Raw genomic sequence first — 23,473 nt, 5'->3', positions numbered from 1 at the left:
GACCACTGGACAAGAGCCATTCCGACTGGATTTCACAGAACTTCAAAGGATCATGTGGCTGCCCACCTATGAGATGGTCAGACTTCTTCGTCAAGACCCTGAATGAATGGTTTGAGCCTCTTCTTGTTCCTGGAGCAAGCAGATACCGTTCGGCTACACTAGCATGAGACAGGGATAAATGGAGACGTTACTGGCTCCTGCTTGAGCAAATCAAGTGATCAAGTGATCAAATTCTACTTACCCTTGGAATCCCCTCTTTATCATCACAACTGAGAGTACAATTTAAGTAGCTAAATCTTAATAGGCTCCATTGTTCCACTTTTCTCACTGAGAATTATTTTGGTTTAGCTCCATGTGTTTATTGAAAAATTGTCTTCACATAAGATCCAGTTATAATTTGTCTGTACCTGTTATTTGAGCAAACTGTCTTAATTACTTCATATTCACTCACTTGCATGTTCTATTTTAATAACTGATGTAATAATTCCCTGTTCTCTAATACAATAGATTACCCAATCAATCAAAAGAACCATTGATTTCCAATAAAAATTGGAAGAAAATGTAAAATTATTTATATATGATTAAAATGCTATCATTTCAAACAATATTTTATATTCAAAACAAGAATAGTCTGTTGTGACACAAAGATATTATAGTTATAATTTTATTTTTTGTTATATTATCAGTTTTGTTCATAAATATTAATTGTAAGTAATATATATATATAAACAAAATCCTTTTGTATTTCAAAAAATGGTGCTTACAAAAAGTACAGTTTCTATAGATTTCAATGAGTATGGGAATATTTTCACTTTGTGTTTTCCTTTAAAACTAATTTCAAAATGCATTTAGAATTTTTATTTTTAACTTTATAGCTCATTTATTTCTATTGTGGAAAATATATTTTTTAAATGTCAACTAGCAAACAAGTGCTATATGAATACTTACTGAACTGCCAAACTTGTCACAAAGCACCTGCAGCAAATTGAGAAGGTGTAGGAACACTTAAAATTGTTATAATGGGGGACCAGAACAATAATGAAATTGGCAATTAGACAGGGAAGGGACCCCATGGCAATGAAATTCCTAGAATGTAGTAAAAACATGTTGCCCAAAGGATGTCATGACCCACTTTTTGAGCTAAGTTGCCTATTAAGATTTTCACCTAGGGACAACAGACCCAGAGAAGGCTGCATCCCCCTCAGAGAAGCTCCAACAGGAACAGAGTAAAGGAATTTCAAAGATGACCGTATACACTCCCAACTCTACCACTTGACAACAGCCCTAGCAATGGACTTTTACCTAGATAGAAGCCCCTTAGGTTGGGTTGTTTACAGAAATCATTATAAAAGCCACCTTCAACAAAGGAAGCACGCAGATACGCTGCCTGAGCCCATGTACTTCTATAACATGTGGCTGAGCACATGTGATACCCAAGAACCTGTGTTGTCGCCTGCATCTCTCCTCTTTAGATATGTACTGAGGCTCTCTGCACCTTTACAGAAATATGCATTCTCACTTGTGCCTACCTCTCTCACTTTTCTCTTCCTCCCTCCCTTTCTCAATGCCTACAAATATAATTTTACTTCATTTGTGTCTATTTCTGAAATTCCTTTCTGCAAGAAAAGATACTGTATCACTGTATCACTCTTGTCCCATTGGTCATCAAATTACTCAAGTGAGCCAGTAACGTATTCATTCCTCCCAGCCCTGAGATTTTAGCAGCCTTTTCTTACTCATCTTTTCCCAATGATTACGGCTCTTTCAGGGTCAGGGGAATGAAACCTGTTGTCCTTACTGTATTTGACATATCAAATATGCCGCGGAGAGCTTGCCAGTCTCTGCCCGTGCAGGTGGGATACTCTTGGTAGCTTGCCGGGCTCTCCAAGAAGCATAAATGGGTAGGAAGTGTCTTAAAATGAAAGAAAAGACAAGGACCCAGAAACCTGGGGTAAGCCTTGCATTGAGTTTTCTTTACTGCAAAAAAAAGAAAAAATTTCTAGCTCCAGCCTCAGTCTGTGGGTGGTAGGGATCAACTTCTGAGCAGGGAATACCATGTGGACATCGGGTGTGGATTGATGGCTACCTTGTGGGATGGCAGGATTTGAGGTCTGTGTTGTGCAGGGCCTCCGTGCAGACTTTATCAGTCATAGTCTTCCCAGTGAGTTCCAGGGCAGCAGAGGCAGATTGGGAGAAAATGTGCTTCTCTCTTCTCCCCAACTCACATAGCCACTCATGGGGGCTCACCTACTTAAATAGTACAAAAGGTAGGGTGTTTTCTCTGACAAGGCACACCTAGGATTGATTCCAGTTACCCAATATGGTCCCCTGTGAGACACTAGGAGTAATCTCCAAGTTCAGAGTCAGGATTGAACATTGAGCATCAAGGATAGAGGTCTCTCGCCCCAAACAGTTGTGAATAGCAATAGGTTGTCTATAAAACAGATTCAATGTCTTACAGTGAAAAAAAAATAAAAGTTGTATCTACCATCAGAGTGGAGGTGTTCTTTTTAGTCCCTGGCAGCATTAACAGAAGATTTATACTTGAATGAAAATGAGAATATTTAGCACCCTTTCTCTAACAAGTTCCAGATCCCAAGAAGTTTTCTATAGTGGTTACAGCATTCACTGTGAGTACGGCAAATCAAGATTTAAATACATATTTTCTAATCTTAACTGTAGCACTGTAGTACTGTCCTTCCATTGTTCATTGATTTGCTTGAATGGGCACCAGTAACATCTCACAACAAATTGTGAGACTTGTTGTTACTGTTTTTGGCATACCAAATATGTCATGCGTAACTTGCCAGGCTTTGCAGTGTGGGCGAGACACTCTTGGTAGCTTCCCTGGCTCTCCAAGAGGAACGGAGGAATCAAACCCTGGTTGTTTTCATGCAAGAAAAAAGCCCTACCTGCTATACTATGGCTCCGGCCCAATCTTAACTAGTTTCTAAAATATAATTTTATTATATGAGACATTTATGCATGTTTGATTAATGTCAAAAATGCAAGGAAGAACTGCAAAGTGAAAAGGAATAAAAAAATCTAGGACCTATTCACTATGTCATGAAAAAAATTTTTCCCAGTTAATGATGATCTAGAAAACATTTAGGTATTTAGTCACCTGTTATGTTATGAAAAGTTTTGTACATGTTCTTTAAAGGGATACTTTCAATTCTCATCAGAAAATACATAGCAGTAATAATTCTGAGGTTTATGGTAATTATACTTAGATTTTTTAGTAACAGTCATGACAGAGAGTGTTCTAGTATGTAATCTCATTATCAAAAGATGAGAGTTATAGTTATTACACATTGCTGCCAATTTGGTGAAATTAGAAAGATACTTTTTAGTCATTCAAATAGGTTTCTAGTAGAATATTATTGTACATTTAAATTGTATTTGCTTGTTAATGATGTTGAGCATTTTTCCATTAGTTATATACTTTTGTAACTTCTCTTGATATATACTCCAAACTTTTTGCCTTTATATTGTGTTATTTGTTTAATTTTTTGAGTTGGAATCATCTTTGCTCAGTATCTCCTCTCCAGGGAGAGAGGCTATACTGAAACATGGGCAAATCCTTTTTTCCTCTCTGGTTGTTGTGAAGAAAAACAAAAACTGCTGTAACTCTGTGTCCTTGATCAAAGGATTCAGATATAGGCTGGTTATGAATAATATACTCAAGGGAGCCAAATCTTTCTACCTAAATTTAGGTGAGACTGCTGATTAACAGCTTTAAAGTCTCCAGGTTTCAAATACAGCTATTAATTTCTTGCTGATGTTACGTGAGAAAAGCAGATGATATTGCTTCAAGCAGGAGTTAACTCGTCATGGTCCTATGGAATTATCACTCTGAGATTCAGTTTGACAGAACACTCCAGAACTTGCCTATTTTCATTCTCATGGTAAAGACAAAGAACAGAATAAAGATAAAGAATGGTGACAGTGTGTGATGGACATAACAGGCAGGAAAATAAGGCTGATCTGGCTCTGGTAATATAGATTGGGAATAACATCTTCTAGAACCAAACCCACCTGAAGGGCATGGAAGCCTTTGATACTGTCATCCATCTCTGGAGTTCAGAATTACATTGAAATGCAGAAGTTCAAGCCTGAAGCTTTGCTTGGTTTCCTGAAAGGAGTGGAAAGAGTGGTTACTCCTCAGGACTCAACCTTCTGAGAAGAGAGTCTTCACTGAACAAAGGTCATGCATGTAATATCAAAAGATTAACACCTCCAAGCTCTTCCCTTCACAATAACTCTAGCAAGGTACTGGCAGGGGAGAGGGGGTGGGAAGCGTGGAGGGGTGGTAGGGATTTAAATGGTATTTAAACTAAGTTTTGAAAATGGTATATAAACTAATTTGTCAGAGAGAATGGGTTCCACTTTGGTCAGCATCTGATCAAGAGCGGACTTCCTTATTTTAGGGTTTAATTCCCCATCCCAGCTTGTGATGTGAATTTGGCCTCATTTTTCTGTTTGTTTGTTTGTTTGGATTGTTTGTTTTGTTTTGCTTTGCTTTTGCATTCTGAAGAAGTCAATTTTCTCCCTTGAGCATGCCCCTGCCTCTCTCTCCAATCCCCCTCCCTTTCTTTATAAAGAAAAGAAATAGAAACCGGTCTTGAATAAACTTGCTCTAATTCTCATGAAATTCTTTTCCTTGATGGAAACATCAGAAAGCCTGAGTTTAGGACTGAGCTTCTTTTCAACAACGAGCAATTTCTTAGTTCTGGGCAGAAAAAGTTGAACCCAGTATAGTTGGTCAACCACCTTATGAGGCTGATGAACTGTAAAGTCTGTATCAATTCATGCTCATCACAGACTTTTATCACTCTTCTCTGTCTTAGATTTCCCCAGGCAATTCCTAGTGTGGATGAGCTAGACAGAGAGGGAAATGTACATGTCCTTCTCTTCTGTCGTGCAAAAAGAGAGCATAGATGTTTAGATACTGTGGTGTGTTCTCTTTCAAAACCTGACCATAATGCTAGAAGACTTATCTAGTTTTCTCAATGATTAATCAACAAGTATGAAGAAGGCTGTTGAGGCTATATTGAGAGAAATATGCATACATCTGATTATTCAGGTAGAACTCTGTTCCCAATAGACCAAGAATCCTTTTCGGAACCCAGTTTGCTCATATGGTTGTCCTTCATCTAGTGTTCTGCCAATCCTATTCAGGATGACTGGAGTAAACAGATTTAATTATAATCCAATTTATAACTTTAAATTTATAACTGAACACAAGAAAAACTTTGATCTGCATAGCAAAAAATTGGTTTCATTGAATTAGACAAATAAGTTGTAGATAACTCACCTGTCTTAAGATTTTTTTCTCCAAAATTGGTGCCCTGATTAATGAGCTTATCCTACAGAAAGTGGCTTGCTAAGGGAAAAAGACATACTGAAATACTCCAACTTTGGATTGGAACATAATATGCATTTTTTGAATTTAAATACTCTATTTCCTCACTCTGGAAATCTGGGTTTTGAACAATGGAAAAAGAAACTTTGAGATTTCAACAGTGATCATGGAAATGTGATGATTAATGTGTATTTGGCACATCACCTGATTCTTGACAAAATGTTAATGAACCAAAATATTGTTTAACTACTTAATGATTTTTTGAAAAATATAATATGTCATCTAAATGAGTTGTTAATCAGAATACTGATAAAACATCCTGAAACCAAATGGATGGTGCTCAAAGACAAAGATTTTTTCTCCAAGTGTTCATATCAGAAATGAGATTATTATTAGTTAACAGCCATTTAACATTTAACATTTGACATCAATCATTTAATAGCTATCTTTAGGGTTATGTACATATTGCAATGATTTACAATCCACCGTGTAAGTTTGTGGAGAGAAGCAACGATACACCAGCTTAGTCAGTGAAGAACTAGGGGAAGAAAGGATGACTTTTTCTTTCTGCTGATGTTCTTTCTATTCATAGATTGGGGACAGCAACCTTTGTTATGGAGTTCATCAATTCAAATGTCAATTTCACTCAGAAACACTTAAAGAAACACAGAAGACTTTAGCCTGGTCATTTTCTGGCTTACCAACTTAAAATACAAACTTATCCATTACAAATTTGAGTTAACAAATTATCTCATAGCCAGATGTTCACAATTCTCCCATCATAATGATGACTCCACCTGATAAAAACTCCTATTAGATTAAATTATAAGGAAGCTTATAACATTGGAATAATAGATTCAATTATAAGGAAGCTTATAACATTGGAATAATTTTGAGACAACGTTGTCCAGTAACATTTGCTCTCCTATCACGTCTTTTTATTTATTTTATTTTTTTTTACTTTTTAAAATTTTATTTATTTTTTTATTAAAAATTTTTTTAATATGAGACATCATGAGGTACAGTTGCAGACTTACACATTTTTGTGCTTGGGTTTCAATTATACAATGATCAAATACCCATCCCTCCACCGGTGCCCATTTCCTACCACCATGGATACCAGTATCCCTCCCACCCCCATCACCCCCATTCCACCCTGCCTCTGTGGCAGGGAATGCCCTTCTGTTCTCTCTCTCTTATTGGGTGTTGTGGTTTGCAAAAGAGGCAATGGGTGACAATCATGTTTAGTCTATAGTCTACTTTCTGCATGCTTCTCCCATCCTGGGAGGATTCTCCCAACACCTTTATTTGGTGTTCCCTTCTTTATCTGAGCCCCCTTTTCCCCTAGTATGTGTGGTTGGCCTCCAAACCATGAAGTAAAATTCCTGGTATTAATCTCGGCCATTCTTGGATGTTAGTCTCCTATTTTGTTACTTTATGTTCCCCAGATTAATGCAATCTTTCTATGTCTATCCCTTTCTTTCTGAGTTGTTTCGCTTAACATGATACTTTTCATGTAGTACCACTTGTATGTAAATTTCGTATCATGTCTTTTTAAACTGGTACAATAGACATATTTTCTTCTCCTCTTTAACTCAGTCTGGTTTTATCTTGTGAATGTATTATTATAGATCTGTTATATTTTCACTTAATCACTTAACTTCCCGTTAGTCGTCGATTTGCTTGAGTGGGCGCCAGTAACGTCTCCATTTGTCCCTGTTGCATGCTAGTGTAGCCCAATGGCATCGTTCGCTCTGGGAACATGAAGAGCCTCAAACCGATCGTTCATGATCTTGACGAAGAAGTCTGACCATCAGGTAGGTGGGCAGCCACTCGGTCTTTTGACATCACGTGGAATCCAGTTGGTAACAGCTCTAGTCTAGTCACGCAAACAAGTTATATTTTAGGAATGCCAGAAAAAAGGAAGAATGTTTGAGATCCTCCCACCATTTTGCTGAGTTAACCTCCATGATCCAAAGAGGCCTCAGCTAGCATAACAGACCGTACCAGCTCAAGATCTAGAAAGTCTCATACTTGTCTGATTTTGAATTTATAGAATCAAGAAGTCTGGATTAGACGCCAGGTAAATTTCCAAGGACTTTGGAAGTTTCCAACGAAATTGGTGCTGTTAGAAGTTTGAGGCTAAATAGGTATTGGATGAAATCTCTGTCCTTGCCTCGTCAAAGTTGTTATCCTTTTGGTAAAATCTTGGTATCTTTATACTTTCGTGTCCTCAAGTAGAAAGTGGCAGAGCAAAACCTGTTTCACAGGGCTATCTTAAATTTCAAAGGGGAAAAGCATTTAAAATAAAATATTTATCTTCAATCTTTGAATTCCATGTCAAATTATACGACTTATGGAGAACAAATGGCATTACATTATGTTACATATTCTAGTGTCTGAATGGGAGATGATGAGATAATCAAGGGACTTAAGTTGTTTAGATATTTCCCTTTAAGAACTTTCTTCTCAATCAGTATTCCTTTGTTGGCAATTCATACCAAAATTGCATTGGATCTTTCACCATGTTTGTCTTCCTTTTCATATATCAACTTTTAAAGATGTGAAACTTGGCACTTAATCTTCCTTTTGAAAGTCAACTTATATAAATGATAGTTATACCCTAATTAAAAGTCACTTAAGAAATAGAACTGATCCAATCCTTGTAAGTTATCATTTTAAAGGGACAAACTCTTACAATTTCTTTTTTTTCTGCACAATACATTTAATTACATAATTCCACAACTTCACAATTAGTTTATTTTTGATTGAATATAAAAGTCAGAAAAAGAATACATCTCATTGCACTATAAATTCAGAGAAAGAGATAGCATTACTAGGTGTATTGCTTAAGTGGCAAAACTCTGAATTTAAGTTTTTTACTGTACTACAGCAGTTCCAATACGAGTAACTATAAAGTGTTCCCACAATGTTACAGTGAGTAGATAAATAGCTGTGTTCTCTATACTATAGTTGTTAAAACTTTTTTTGAGAGTTCATGATTAAGCTCTTTGAGTTCCTTTTATTCTTAGGAAAGAAAAATAATATACCTTTAGGTAAGCATATCTTAGATTTTTGTTTCTTTAATTAAAAAATCAATACAGAAATAAAAAATAATCTTTACTAAAAAGCTAGACAAAATCAACTATGTTCCCTAGATGATCTAGAAATTCATAGTGACAAACAATTATATATACATATGTATATTATTGCATACATATAAAAATATTTGTATAAAAAACACACAGATTTAAAACAGTGTATCTAAGAATAAAACCACTTCTAGTTTGTCTAAAAGTTAAGAGGCCTTCGTATATTCAGACTCTTAGACTATTACCTAGAAAAGATTTAATAACTCTATTGAAGCACATTTTATGTATATAATGTACATACATAAGTAGATTATGCAATTTTATGTTTTTAATCAACATCATGGTATCACGGCATCACGGTCCTCCTGTTGTTCATCAATTTGCTCGAGTGGGCCCAGTAACGTCTCCATCATGAGACTTGTTGTTACTGTGTTTGGTATATCGAATACATCACGGGTAGCTTGCCAGGCTCTGCTGTGCGGGCGAGATACTGGTAGCTTGCTGGGCTCTCCGAGAGGGGCAGAGGAATCGAACTTGGGTCGGCCATGTTGGCTGCGTGCAAGGCAAACGCTCTACCCACTGTGCTATCACTCCAGCCCTTTAGTCAGTATAACAATCAGAATAAGAACACTACTCATTACTTTATATCTTTATTCATGCCTGTTTTATAATTCCTCTCTCTAGATGCTCTCCTTCATATCACTATTATTTTACATTCTATCAATATTTGTTTTACTCTTCTGAATTATATAAAAGTGCAGTTTTATAATATGGCACTCTTTTATCTGATACTATTTTATTTGGTGTAATTATTTTAATAATTAATAATTAATAATAATTATTTTAAAAATTAAAGCAGTCTTCTGCCCCCGCGCCTGGCTGTTCCTCGCTGGGGCCCGTTGGAGGGGAGCGGGTTGAGCTTTCCTCCCCACCCCGACCAGGGCTCCCGCAGCCGAAGATCTCCAGGACCAGCCACCACTGTGCTGAGACCACTCTCCGCACACATGAAGGTACTGGCAGAGGGACAAATCCACACGGGTTCCGGGGCCGAGATCTCCCAGCCTACTCGGATTGGAGTCGAGCATCCTCCACCCAGATCCTCCAAATTCCAGTAGGCGGGGGTCACACCCACCACCTGGCCCCCTGGCGCCATGTAATCCCATCAACGGCCAAGACTCAGAGACTATAAAATCCAGCTCCCGGAACCGCGCGGCCGCATTTGCGGCCAAGCGACATCTTATCAGGACATCTTTTTATGACATCTTATTATCTCATTCCTACTTTGGACAAACTTGCAGGCTATCGAATGTAGCCTGCCCACAGGGCAGAGTCTGGCAAACTCCCTATGGCGTACCAAATATGCCAAATACCAGTAACAATGATGGGTCTCATTCTCCTAAAGAGCCTTGAATATAATCTCAGGGTTAGGATGAAAGAGACGTTACTGGGGCCTGCTCGAGGCAATCGACGAATAACAGGATGATGAAATGAAATGAAAAAATTATTTTAATGTCCATTCATGTTGTAGTATAAATCAATAGGACATCACTTTGAATGCAGGTAGTATTCTATCATAAGTATATGTCACAGATTTTTATTTAGTTATGCCTTAACTGACATTTCGATTATTTCCAGCATTAGGTTATTACAAACAATGACATTCTAAATATTTGTGTAAAAGTTGTTTGGCTCTAGCCTTTCATTTCTCTTAAATAAAGTCTAATACATGGTAGCTGTGACTATAATTGTTTTAGAAATGTCCAAGAGCCCTGGAGAGGTGGGTGCAGTAGTTCAGTGACTAACAGAGCTTTCCTTGAAAATAGGAGCCCATTAATTCTGTCTCTAGTGAAGTGTCCATATATTCCTGGTGTTTCCTCTAGGGCTCTGCTATCTGACATACCAGTCTCATGACACCATGTATAAGCTTTCGTCCACCTCAGCTGATACTGCAAGCACCACAATGAAAAGTATGCATTGCAATCCCAGTGAGAACCACAACTAAAAATGTGCAGAGCACTAGGGCCAGGCATGTGACCCCTGAAGAGTACAAGAAAAAGAGTATGCACAGGTACCATAAATAAAGTCCTGTCCCAATGAGAACATGTTCAGGAACCACAACTAAATAGTATCCCCCAACAAACACTGTGGCAAGAGATATGAATATCTCAAACAGATGTGCAAATCTTAGTTATCACAATAGCTGAAAAAAGGGAAAGGGTGCAGACGTCACTTGTACTATTCTTTTTTGCCTCCCTGGGATATATTCCCAGGAGTGGTATTGCTGCGTAAAATGGGAGCTCAATTTCTAATTTTTTGAGAATCGTCCATACTGTTTTCCAAAAGGGCTGAGCCAGTCGCCATTCCCACCAGCAGTGAAGGAGAGTCCTTTTCCAGCCACATCCATGCCAACACTGGTTGCTTTTGTTCTTTGGATGTGGGACAGTCTCTATGGTGATTATTAATGATATAGCACTGTATACAATAGCTATAATCTGGAAAAAAACTGAATGCCCAAGAACAGGTAAAGGTAAAGATAAAGGCCCTCCCGTTGTTCATCGATTTGCTTGAGCGGGCCCAGTAACGTCTCCATTGGAGACTTTGTTGTTACTGTGTTTGGCATATCGAATATGTCACAGGGAGCTTGCCAGGCTTTGCCGTGCGGGCCAGATACTCTCGGTAGCTTGCCGGGCTCTCAGAGAGGGGCGGAGGAATCGAACTCGGGTCGGCCATGTTGGCTGCATGCAAGGCAAACACCCCTCCGCTGTGCTATCGCTCCAGCCCCATGATATAGCACTGTATACAATAGCTATAATCTGGAAAAAAACTGAATGCCCCAGAACAGATGACTCGTTAAAGAAACTCTGGTACATCTACACAATGGAGTACTATGTAGCTGTTAGAAAAAGATGAAGTCATGAAATTTATATACAAATGGTACTACATGGAAAGTATCATGCTAAGTGAAATGAGTCAGAAAGAGAAAGACAGACATAGAAAGATTACATTCATCTGGGGAACATAAAGTAACAAAATAGGAGATTAACATCCAAGATTAGCTGAGATAAGTACTAGGAGGTTTACTCCATGGCTTTGAGGCCAGCTGCACACGCTAGGGGACAAGACAGCTTAAATAGGGAAGGGAGCACCAAATAAAGGGTGTTAAGAGGATCCTCTCAGGATGGGATATGCATGCTGAGAGTAGACCATAGACCAAACATGATTGCCATTCAATGCCTCCTTTGCAAACCACAGCAACCAAAAGGAGAGAGACAGCAAAAGGGAATGCTCTACCACAGAGGCAGGGTGGGATGGGGGTGATGGGGCGTGGGAGGGATACTGGGATCAGTGGTGGTGGAGAAAAGGCACTGGTGGAGGGATGGATATTTGATCATTGTATAACTGAAACACAAGCACAAAAATTTGTAAATCTATAACTGTACCTAATGGTGTTTTACTAATAAATTTAAAAAAAACACCATCAGTTTATAAACTGGTGACTTAATACCTTCTATTTACATGGTAGCAAATTTAGGAATCTAGTTTACTCTGTAACCTTGGTCTTTGGTGAACATACATTATCTTCCAGATTAAACCAAACCAATACACACAAGTAGATGGACTTAGATCAACTAAAATATTGTGTCAAAACCCCTGGACCAAATCAATAATAGGGACAGTGTCCAACAAAATTATTCAAAGGGCAAAAATAAACTGCTGGGATTGATTTGGGGCAAAAAAAAGGTAATGACTGAGAAAACTGAGAAGAAAGAAATTTCCTTTTGGTGTCCTATTGCAAACCCAAATGGGAGATAGAATAGAGAAAATAAGAGAGAGAGAGCGAGAGAGCGAGCGAGAGAGAGAGCGAGAGAAACAGACAGACAGAGACAGAGATACAGAGACAGACACACAGAGAGAGGAAGAGACAGAGAGAGTCAGAGACACAGAGACAGAGACAGAGAGACTGAGAGAGACACAGAGAGAGAGACACTCAGAGATAGAAGTCTACCAAAAAGTCCGGTTGGAGTGGGGGTGCTGATGGGTGAGGGCAGGGGAGAACTGGGGACATTGGTGCTGGAAAATATGCATTGATGGATGGATGGGTGTTGAAACACTATATGACTGAAACCTAATCATGAATATCTTTGTAAGGGTCTATCTCACAGTAATTAAGTATAAAAATATAATAACAATGAAATTTCCCAGTGGTGTTCAGAAACATTAACTTTTCATCAGCAGAATATTAGCAATCCAGAACTTCTATATCATCTACGGACCTGGTATTTTTACTCTTTTCAATGTAAGACATTTTCATTTCTTGAAAATAGAGGTATGCATTATGGTTTAAAGTTGTATTTCCATTAACAAATGGTATTGAACATATTGTTCTAAACATATTTGGCATATAGGCACCTTTTTTGTGAGAATATCTATATACAATGTTGATCATTTTTTAAAAAATTGAGTCCTTTGCTTTCTAACTAAATTTTAAATTTCATTTCATATTCTATATTCAGTCCTACATCAGATAAGCCACTTGAAAATATTTTTTTACTGTCTGTTACTTTTCATCTTATTTCTTAGTGTTCCTTGATAATGTTTTCAATTGTGATAATGTTCATTTGTTTTGTAGACACTGATTTTTTGTAATGATTAAAATAAATATTTACTAAACCCCAAGAACCAATAGATTTTTCTCCTATGCTCTTAATTTTTATAAACTTTTAAATTATGTATGTGTATATATCCATGTAATTATTTTAGATAATCTTAATTGATTATCTGTGTGAGACATAGAATTTTTTTTGCCCTGTATAAATACCTAATTGTTGCAATAATATTTACCAAAATGATGATTTTTTTTTCCTCCTCTGAACTATCAGGAAGAGTATGCTATTGCATTAGGGGTTTCCAAGCAATTCTCAGGATGCCTGAAGGCCAGGTCACTCCCAGATATCCTCTACCTATCTGGCAAATGTGCTTTAATGTTAGGACCAGAGGATGCTACACTACATGGCTCCTAGTCTATAGTCCGTGGTGGTGACCTGGCAGGAGGAATAATATTTTGTATTATTAGACAGAAAAAAGATGACAAGAGAAACATGCTAAAGTCTCACGTTTTGTAAAAGTGCCTACAAAATAAGAAAGATTTCTCTTTCATTCAGAATTAATTAAAAGTCAAGTGGTATTTGATATAGCTAGGTATTGATAGCTTTCACACATTTTCCTGTCATTTACTGATTGTGCAGGCTTTGAGATCTGGACTTGTCCTCTTGGATCAGGGACCCATACAGCCACCTCTGGCTGGTATACAGTTGACCTTAAGTAACAGCCCATATAACACCCATTCTAAAGAGATATTAATTCCTGTTACTATCCTGATTATTTTGTAACTCCCCATGCAAATACCAAAATAATTGGTTATCCAGCTTGTTTCTCACGTATTGACTACATATCAACTATTCCTGCTCAATTCCTCTCATGAATTCTGAAGAAGCCCTACTTCCCTTGAGAGTAAATGGGTAGAGACAAAGCTAAGTTATCCTGTTGGGACTATCAGTATTGTAATAACTTCAGCAAGGTCATATTTGTAGGATAGGGAAACATGAGTATAGACAACAAATAAAACAGACAATGAAGCTAGAATATTCTCAAGGAAATATAATCAGAAGCATTCAGAAAGATCACTGTGGGTGCTCATGCCATTTTATAGCATATTGACTTGATTCAAGAGGTGTGTAGACTTGTCAGCTTCAAAAAGTATATTCTAAATAATGTCATAATAAAAATGCAAGGGTCTTAATTTTATCTTAATTATCTCCATATTGAAAGCTTTTAAAAGTACCAGATATAGATTTAATAGAAAGTGTATCTTTCTTTTATTTTTTAAATTGATTTATTGAATCACCGTGAGAAAAGTTACAAAACTTTCAGGTTTAAGTCTCAGTCATATAATAATAAAACACCCCTCTGCTCACCAGTAATTATTTTTCACCACCAAGAACCCAAATATATCCCCCACCCACCCCTCCCGCTGCCTGTGAGGCAGATGATTTCTCCTTAACTCTCTCTCTCTACTTTGAATACATTCATTATTTCAACAAAAGATGCAACATTATTGTTTGGAATTTCCCCCCAACAATCAGAACTGCTGAAAAGGCATTGTGAAATAATGTGTTTTCCATTGCTGGTTATGAAAACCATCTGATGTTGCGTGGCCGCCATAGCAGCCGTGCAATTTTGGATTTCTGATATTTTATTAATTAAATCTGGAGTGATTTCTGCCAAGAGCCAGATAATTATGAGATTGGTTTCTGTGCGGCTTGTGCCATGGCCGTGCCAGAGATCCATTCCTGGGGTGCAACTCATGGCCTCAGTTGAGCGTGAAGGACAAGCCAGTTCTGCTCCCCTTCTCTGAAGTTGTCCCGTCACCGCCAGCTCATACCTGGCTTTCCAGTAAGTTCTGAGGTGCTGGCGACTGTGCTGCTGGGGGAGGGGGGGTGGGTAAGTAAGGTGAAAGAGACAGACACCCATTCCTTCCCGGGTGGCTGGGGGAATGGCACCGGAGTTTAATGCATAGTCCATTCACATTTCTGTCATAAGCTGCTGCGTTCTGGATTAGTTCCATATGTCCCTGGTGCTATGGCTGTACTGGAGAGCTATTCATGGAGGGCAACTCATGGCCTCAGTTGGGCGTGAAGCAGAAAGTGTATCTTTCTATTCATATAGATGATCACAAAATATTCTCTTCCTGACATATCTTGAGAACTGGGTTTTTATACTATGTAGAAATCTCATTCACAGAATCTCTGCTTTAAAAAAAAGAAGTGTTCAGCCGTATGAATGCTTACAACAAAATAAGTAAATATGCATGTCCTTATATAGCAGATTTATGTTTTATACCAATGGTATAAATAATGAAAAGGTTCAGATAGCGGATTAGAAGAATCTCTTGTCTTTAAATCCATTTATCATTTGATTAAGTGATGCTTAACTTGTGAAACAGATTTTATTTGCCAGTTCAATTCTAGTAGTCTTCAGTTTTCTTCTTTTTCTCTCTATTATCTTTTCTCTGCAATCTCATCAATTTCGATTGGATTCACTATTACCAGTCAGATTGCAAATTTTCACACAAATATATGTTTTCTCTTTTTTTTTAAATTTTCATTTTTGATTTAGGTATGTTGGTTTATTCCATCTCAAGTGCCAATATATAGTTCAAGTTAAATATATTACAAAATGAACATATCATCAATTCCTTTTAACTTTTTTTTACACATTGTATTTCAAACATCCTTTAATAGTACTTTTGCCACTGCCTCGTGTATAAATGTATTTAGATTTAGTTCTAGAATCAAATGATTCTGGGATTACGTACTCTGAATTTCATTTCTACTCTCTTTTCTAAATAATTCAGTTTACTTAACATTCCTGTATCATTCTGGATGTTCTTCTCATTGTTTTCCCACACAGCACCCCTTTTTTACCCAGTAATCATTCCAATTCCTTTATACTAGGAATATTCTAGAGCTAATAATACAAAATACCCGTTCCTAGCTTTTTATCTCACTCTTTCAATCCATGAACTTTATTTATCTTTTTCAACTCTAAAATTTCAGTTTCTGAGCAAAAATACCTTAATCTTACATGTGTATGTATTCCAATATCCTATTGGATACTAAAATATGGATACTTAGTTTCCTTAGTTAAAATTTTTTGTATGTGTATATAACCTAGGTACATTACCTATGTGCTTAAAATTATATATAGATTACTTGAACTATCAAACGCAATGTAAATGTTATATAGATAGTTGCTATAATATATTTTTAGCAAGTAATGACAATAAAATATATTTGTAATTTAATCAGTATTTACACAGACATCATATATGTAGCCATAAGTATCCATAAAACTAGAGAATATATTTTCTATTTATAGTTTGATCCATATCCTTTTCAAGTTTTTAACCATGCTTGGAAAAAATGGTTAACACTCTCACATTAAAATTTTCCTTTATTTTTTAAAGGACAGGAATTTATTTCTCTGTGAGTTTTCATTGATCCTCTCAAGATAGTCTTTAAATGAAATCTTTCTCTTATGTTCCCCTAGCAATCTGTTTATATATCTTTTGTGATATATACTACACTCTCCTAGCTACTCATGAATAAGCCTTACCAAAGACTGTGAATTCCCTTAAAAATTATATATTTTCATAATTATTCTTTTAAGCAAAACAAAATATACATACATAGCCCAGCAAGCTACCGAGAGTATCTCTCCCGCACGGCAGAGCCTGGCAAGTTACCCGTGATGTATTTGATATACCAAACACAGTAACAACAAAAGTCTCCAATGGAGACGTTACTGGGCCCACTCGAGCAAATTGATGAACAACGGGAGGACAGTGATCAGTGAGCAGATATACATATATGCATATACAGATATATTATATATGGTGATAGATAATCAAAAATCAGATGGGCTGGACACGTAATGAGATTTGGAGATGATCACTGGACTAGAGCCATTACTGACTGGATTCCATGAGACGTTAAAAGATAACGTGGTCACCCACCTAGGAGATGGTGAGACTTTGTCAAGAACCTGAACAATCGGTTTGAGGCTCTTTTTGTTCATAGAACGAGCATACGCCATTGGGCTACGTTAGAACGCGACAGGGATGAATGGAGACATTACTGGTGCCCACTCAAGTAAATCAATGAGTAATGGGATGTTAAGTGATGGTGAAAGATATGAATCTGTATATATACAGTATATAGAGAAGATAGGAATCTGCTTGTGTTTACTGAATAAATGAATAATAGTAGGTACCCAAATGCATAAGTAAAGGAAGAACTGATGAGTAAATTAACCCTAGCCTTAATTTCTTATGTCAGGAATGGACTGTATTAAAATATAGTTAGAAAATATATCTAAACCTGACACTATAATGATTGCCATACAAAGGATATATCAAGAAAACAAAGGAGCTCCTGCTGTTGTCCACATATATACCTCTTAGAGGATTTTAGAAATATTCTTATTAAAGCAAACAAACAAACAAACACTGTCCTACCATTGTTCATCGATTTGCTCGAATGGGCCCAGTAACGTCTCCATTTTGAGACTTGCTGTTACTTTGTTTGAGATATTGAATATGTCATGGGTAGCTTGCCAGGCTTTGTCATGAGGGCAAAATACTCTTGGTAGCTTGCCGGGCTCTCCAAGAGGGGTGGAGGAATCAAACCCGGCTCGACCAGGTTGCTACACGCAAGGCAAATGCCCTATTCTTATTAAAAGAACATAAAATTTTTCATTATATAGTAAATCATCAAGATAAATTGTAAAAGCACATATCACTAGTTTATCAGATGCTGTAGAATACAACATTAAAAATAAAATTGAAGTTCACTTCTGCCCATACTGAACTTTGCTCTAAATTCACATATCCTGACTCTAAGACCTAACTCATAGCATTATAATTTATAAAAAAGAGTATGTATCTCTCTGCCTTGGTTTATCTGCAAAATGAATTGAGATAACAGAACCATTCCATTAGAAGTTCTTTAATGGTAAGACTCAGTAAGTTTTGGCATTTGTTCAACTCTTGAGTTAGCTCACTGATCCTTGCAGTAGGTTTTGTTACTGTTGTTGATACTTAAAAATAAATAAAATTTTATTTGTTTTAAATTAAATGTAATACAAACATCTAAGATTTTGGCCTTTGAGATAATAAACTCCTTCTAAAAATTACTATTTAAGCAATTTTAAAAATTAATCATAATATAATATGACCAGAAGCAGTTTAACAACTTTTCATTGATTATAAATGAGATGTCGTGGAGCTTTTTAATCTTGCCTTAATTATAATCTTACTACTGACAAATACAATGGTACCTTATTTTTCATCATTGTCTTCAAGTGTTATGTTTCACATAAATGAGTTCCCCTCAAAGATAATATTAAATGTTAAAAAGCAGTCTTTGTTAAATCACTGTGTCACTGTCATCTCCTTTTTCATTAATTTACTTTAGTGGGCACCAGTAACATCTCCATTCGTACCAGCCCTGAGATTTTAGCAGCCATTCCTTACTAGTCTTTCCCCCAAAAACTGCCATATTGGAGGCTCTTTCAGGGTTAGGCGGATGAGACCCGTTATAATTACTCTTTTTGGCATATCGAATACACCACAGGTATCTTGCCAGGCTCTGCTGTTCAATATTTGTTAAATGTTTGCATTAGTTTTTTGTAATTTAATTATATAAAAAGTCTAAAATTTGCTCTTATTTTAATTTGTCTCTAATAGTTTATGACTTGATTTTTTGTTTTTCATCTTCTCTTTTCTTTTTTGTTTTTGTTTCATCTTTAGTTTCCATGTTTTATATTTACATATTTTTGCTATCTCACATTTAAGACACACATTGGTAAGATTGTGGCATGTTAAGCATTGAATAATTACCATGTGGACTATACTTATATATTTCATCAACTGCTATAATTTCAAGCTCACTCTTAAGAAATTAAAAAAAATTCAGTAGATTAGTCTAAATGGTACCAATGAAAAGTTTCAAAAATGAAAACACTTCTTTCTTCTCTGAAAAGCTTGATTAGCTTTCCAACCTCCCTTGAGGTTCAAAGTTTCCCCACCATGTTGTTTTCTTTAAATGAGAACAAGCAAAATTGATTCTTTTAAACATAAGCCTGTCTTGTGAGGTGCTCGCAGGAGAGCTCCTCTGTGCCTTTTCCTTCCTCTGGAAATAAAGGTAATGGAAGAATGAATGTGCCATCTAGGGAACTATAGCTGCAAGACCAAAGTACCCTGAATCTGTATTTAACAAATCCTATAGAGAAGAGTTTCTGAGGTGTGAACCCAGTTCAACCTTACTCACATGAAGGAAAACTGTTTGTTGTGGTAAACAACTACCATTCATTGTTGCTATTGCCTAGTCTGTTCAAGTTCAAATGATCAAGTAGACTGTTTGAAGTTAGATAAACCCACTATGATTTCTCGTTCCCAAATGATTAAAAGTGTGACTTGGGTAACTATCTTTGTAAAAGATTTCAAACCTGCCCCCTTGATTTCCTTTAAAAAAAAACCTTCTAATTAACGTACTTATAGTCAAAACATGTTCTTAATATTTTTATTGAAAAACATTAGCTGACAACACTGTGTGAATTTCCAGTGCATAGCTTTCTGTTTTGACATGTCCATGTACTATTGTAATGGTATAAACTGTTATGACTATGTTCAGATCACCATCAAAAGTAAAGCTTTTACCCATCACTATATAATTGATCACAACCAAAGATTTTAACCAACCCTATTTTTTATTTGCATCTGAGAACTAATACTGTGCCAAATACAGTAACGCCAATAGGTCTTATTCCCCTGACTCTAAAAGAGCCTCCAATAGTTGGAAAAAGACAATTAAGAAGAGGTTGCTAAAATTTCAGGGCTGAGAGGAATAGTGACGTTACTGGTGCCTGCTCGAGTAATTTGACATTCAGCGGGATGACAGTGATACACTGATCTGAGAAATAACAATTTAATAATTAGAATTTATTTGTTTTCTTATCTTCCATATATAAGTTAAATCAGACAGTGTTTTTTCTTTCACTTAACCTATTTCTCAAAGTGTAATTAATCAAGGCAAATCCAAGTTGAAACTGAATTGCCTCATTTTCTTAAAATGAAGAAATAAAACCCCACACATACCTGATGTCAAAACTTTGGGTTTTTAAGTGAGATGATATATATAATAAAATTAATTCACTAATCTAGTACCAAATGAATATGTATAAAAGTGCAGACTATTACTTTAGTATAACCCAATAGAAATTAAATCATCTCTAACAGGAAACTGTGTTCACACAGGTATCCATTCAGGTTGATAGGTATAAATAATTTTAAATTAAAATATATGACTTTAGGTATGATCCTTACTCCTTAAAACAAGAATGCAGGATTGCCTTTATTACCCTAACTCCATTACCTAACTCCATTACCTAACTCCATATACATACAACCTGCTTTGTGGAAATCTTAAGAAGATACACATACTAGATAAGGGATAAATGACTTAAAAACCAATAAAAGAAAGCAATCATGCTTCTTCTATGATGATAATTTATATAAATTAACAAGTCTATTTGGTTTAGTAATTATTTGTGTTCTGTTTATTCAAGAGAGAATCAGAAAATAAAATATATAAGCAACTAAACTTATTATGCCGCAACAAATTTACATTGACAATACTTTAAAATAACTGTTTCCATAAATGAGTGAAAACATTTTAATTTTATTGCTTCTACAACTCAAGCACACTTGAATTAGAATTTAATTCCAGTATATGTGAATAATTAAACAAAATCATTTAATCATTTAAAAAAACTTTCATAATAAATTGGAACCTGCCTTTGGCTGCATTTTTCTTAAGTTTTATTAGTGCTATTTTAGGTTGCAAGATTTTTTTTTATCTCACCCTACCACCTCCCCACACCCACCCCTTCATCTTTTCTTTCCTCACCATTGTTCTTCTAAACTACAAGACCATCTGTTCGCTTGGCAGATGCAAGTCAGTTCTATAATTGTTGTCATTCTTAGCATAGTGCAAACCCTGCACAATCCAGAGGACGAGAAGTACTACATTCATGAGTTAGCCAAATGTATATTGTTGTCGAAATTACTTGTCAAAACGTCAAAGGGAACAATATTTGATTTTCAAAGCACAGCATACATCTACCCAGATTACAATATGAGGCTTCTATTATGCTGTTACTTATGCAATGCATCATTCAGAATTTGACTAAAGTAAATGGCATGAGCTCCCGCAAGCTTTGATTTCTATTGTGTAGAAGGAATATAGGAGTTAGTTACAAAATCCTTTGTTCAGGCAGCAAATTGAGAGGTTTCTCTGAAGTATATAAAATGCATACATTAGGAAGACAGAAATCTCTGTCATTAATGCATACCATCATTGAACAACCTCAACAGATGATCATCAGACTTTAAACATAAAACATCTTAAAATGTAGAAGTGAGGGATTTTCAAAATAAAATGCAATAACGTATTTCAGTAGTTTTCTACTACTTTTATAACAAATCATTGACAATTTATAGACTGAAAAACCATATAAATTTATTCTCTGATAGATTTCAGGAGTATATATTGGACACCAGTCTAGCTGAACAAAATTTGGGGCGTCTGTAGGGATTTTTTCATTTTTGGAGGTTCTAGATAAGAGTTTGCTTTCTTGCTTCCTTGATCCATAAAAGCCACTCTCATTTCTTAACTCTGATCTTCTTTTATTTTGTCCTTAATGCTTGGAGCAGGGGCAGAGTGATAAATCAGTGAGTAGGGCATTTGCCTTGCATGCAACAGAGTTGGGTTTGATTCCCAGCATACCATGTGGTCCCCTGAGAACCTGCAGGAGTGATTCCTAAGTGCAGAGCCAGAAGTTACCCCTGAGCATTGCTGGGCTGACCCCAAACCCCCCAAAAATAAAAATAGCTAGGAGCAGGAGCCATGTCTCTGAGCATTATTCTATAGCCACATACCATTCTCTAAATACCACCAGGAAAGGTTGTCTGATCTTTAAGAGAGAAAGGTTTCCTTTGGACTAGCCCAACCAATCCAGAACTATCCCTCTAATTTAAATCTTTAAATAGTCCTAACTCCCACGTCCCTTTTTGCACATTAGATAACATAGTCATAGGTTCCCAAGAATTAGGCAGAATATCTTTGATAAAGATACTGTCTGTAGCAGCATAGCACTGCCCCCCCACCTTGTTCATCAATTTGTTCAAGTGGGCACCAGTAACATCTCCATTGTGACAATTGTTGTTACTGTTATTTTGGCATATTGAATATGCCACTAGTAGCTTTCCAGGATCTGCCGTGTGGGAGGGATTCTCTTGGTAGCTTGCTGGGCTCTTTGAGAGGTATGGAGGAAACCAAGCCGGTCAACTGTGTGCAAGTCCTATCTGTGTTATAGCTCCAGCCCTGGTAAAGATACTATGCAAAAATATTACCATCTATTTCATGACACACTTTTATAAATGAGAGAGGAAATACAATAATTTATCTTATAATTAAAAATAATTGAAAATATAATTCACAAAGGACAGTGTTCTACTCTTATACTAAAACGTACCACATAATTTATATGAGTCTTCATCTGAAAAAGAATTGAATTCTAGACAGCATTTGACTTCTTAGCTCCAGTAGACATATACTGTCACTTGATGAAACAAACCAGCTACACATGCAATTTTCCGGCAATGTTTAGACCACCCAGGAGTTAAACACACACATATAATTAGCAATAGCTGGTGGCATACTCTCATGATGTCATGGTCAATGATAGCAGTGATGATGTCATATCATAACACATTCTCAAGACTCAAAAGTTACTTTTACTCTGTAGCTTATTCATGATGTCATCAGAACACATATACTTAGAAGAGAGATTGCTAAAAAAAGTCAGCCAGCTAAAATTATATACAGTAAAATTTCATAAAGACTTTTTCTTACTCCAGGTTAAATGTTGAAATATGTGCTGGAGATTATGGAAAAAATAGGGTATGAAATTACCTTTAATAGAATTATATGTATACATAAATGCTATTATATGAATAATATAACATGATAAATATTATTAAGCAAGTGAACTAGGTGAACTTTCTCTCTATGTATGATACAGTATGTTCTCATGTATTTGTATGAAAGGACAGTAAAAGGAGAACCAACCAGCTCTGGAAACAGTGTTAACAGAGAAGATGGCATTTGAAATTGATTTGGAAAGCTAATAGTGATTTCAGAAGTTCATATAAGTAGCAGTATGCCTTCATTTATCAGAAAGCGTAAAGTGATAAATTAATCAACTTCTAAAAAATCTAATAAAATAGGTATCTTTAAACTTCACATGTTATACCAGTGCTTTCTTCATTATTTGAAAATGCAAGTCTGAAGAAGGAAAATTATACACTCTATAAACAGCCACACAATTGTCTTCA

The sequence above is a fragment of the Sorex fumeus genome, unplaced genomic scaffold (genome assembly GCF_029834395.1).
Source record: "Sorex fumeus unplaced genomic scaffold, SorFum_2.1 ptg000098l, whole genome shotgun sequence".
In the NCBI taxonomy this organism is placed as follows: domain Eukaryota; kingdom Metazoa; phylum Chordata; class Mammalia; order Eulipotyphla; family Soricidae; genus Sorex; species Sorex fumeus.
This window is presented reverse-complemented; position numbering follows the sequence as displayed.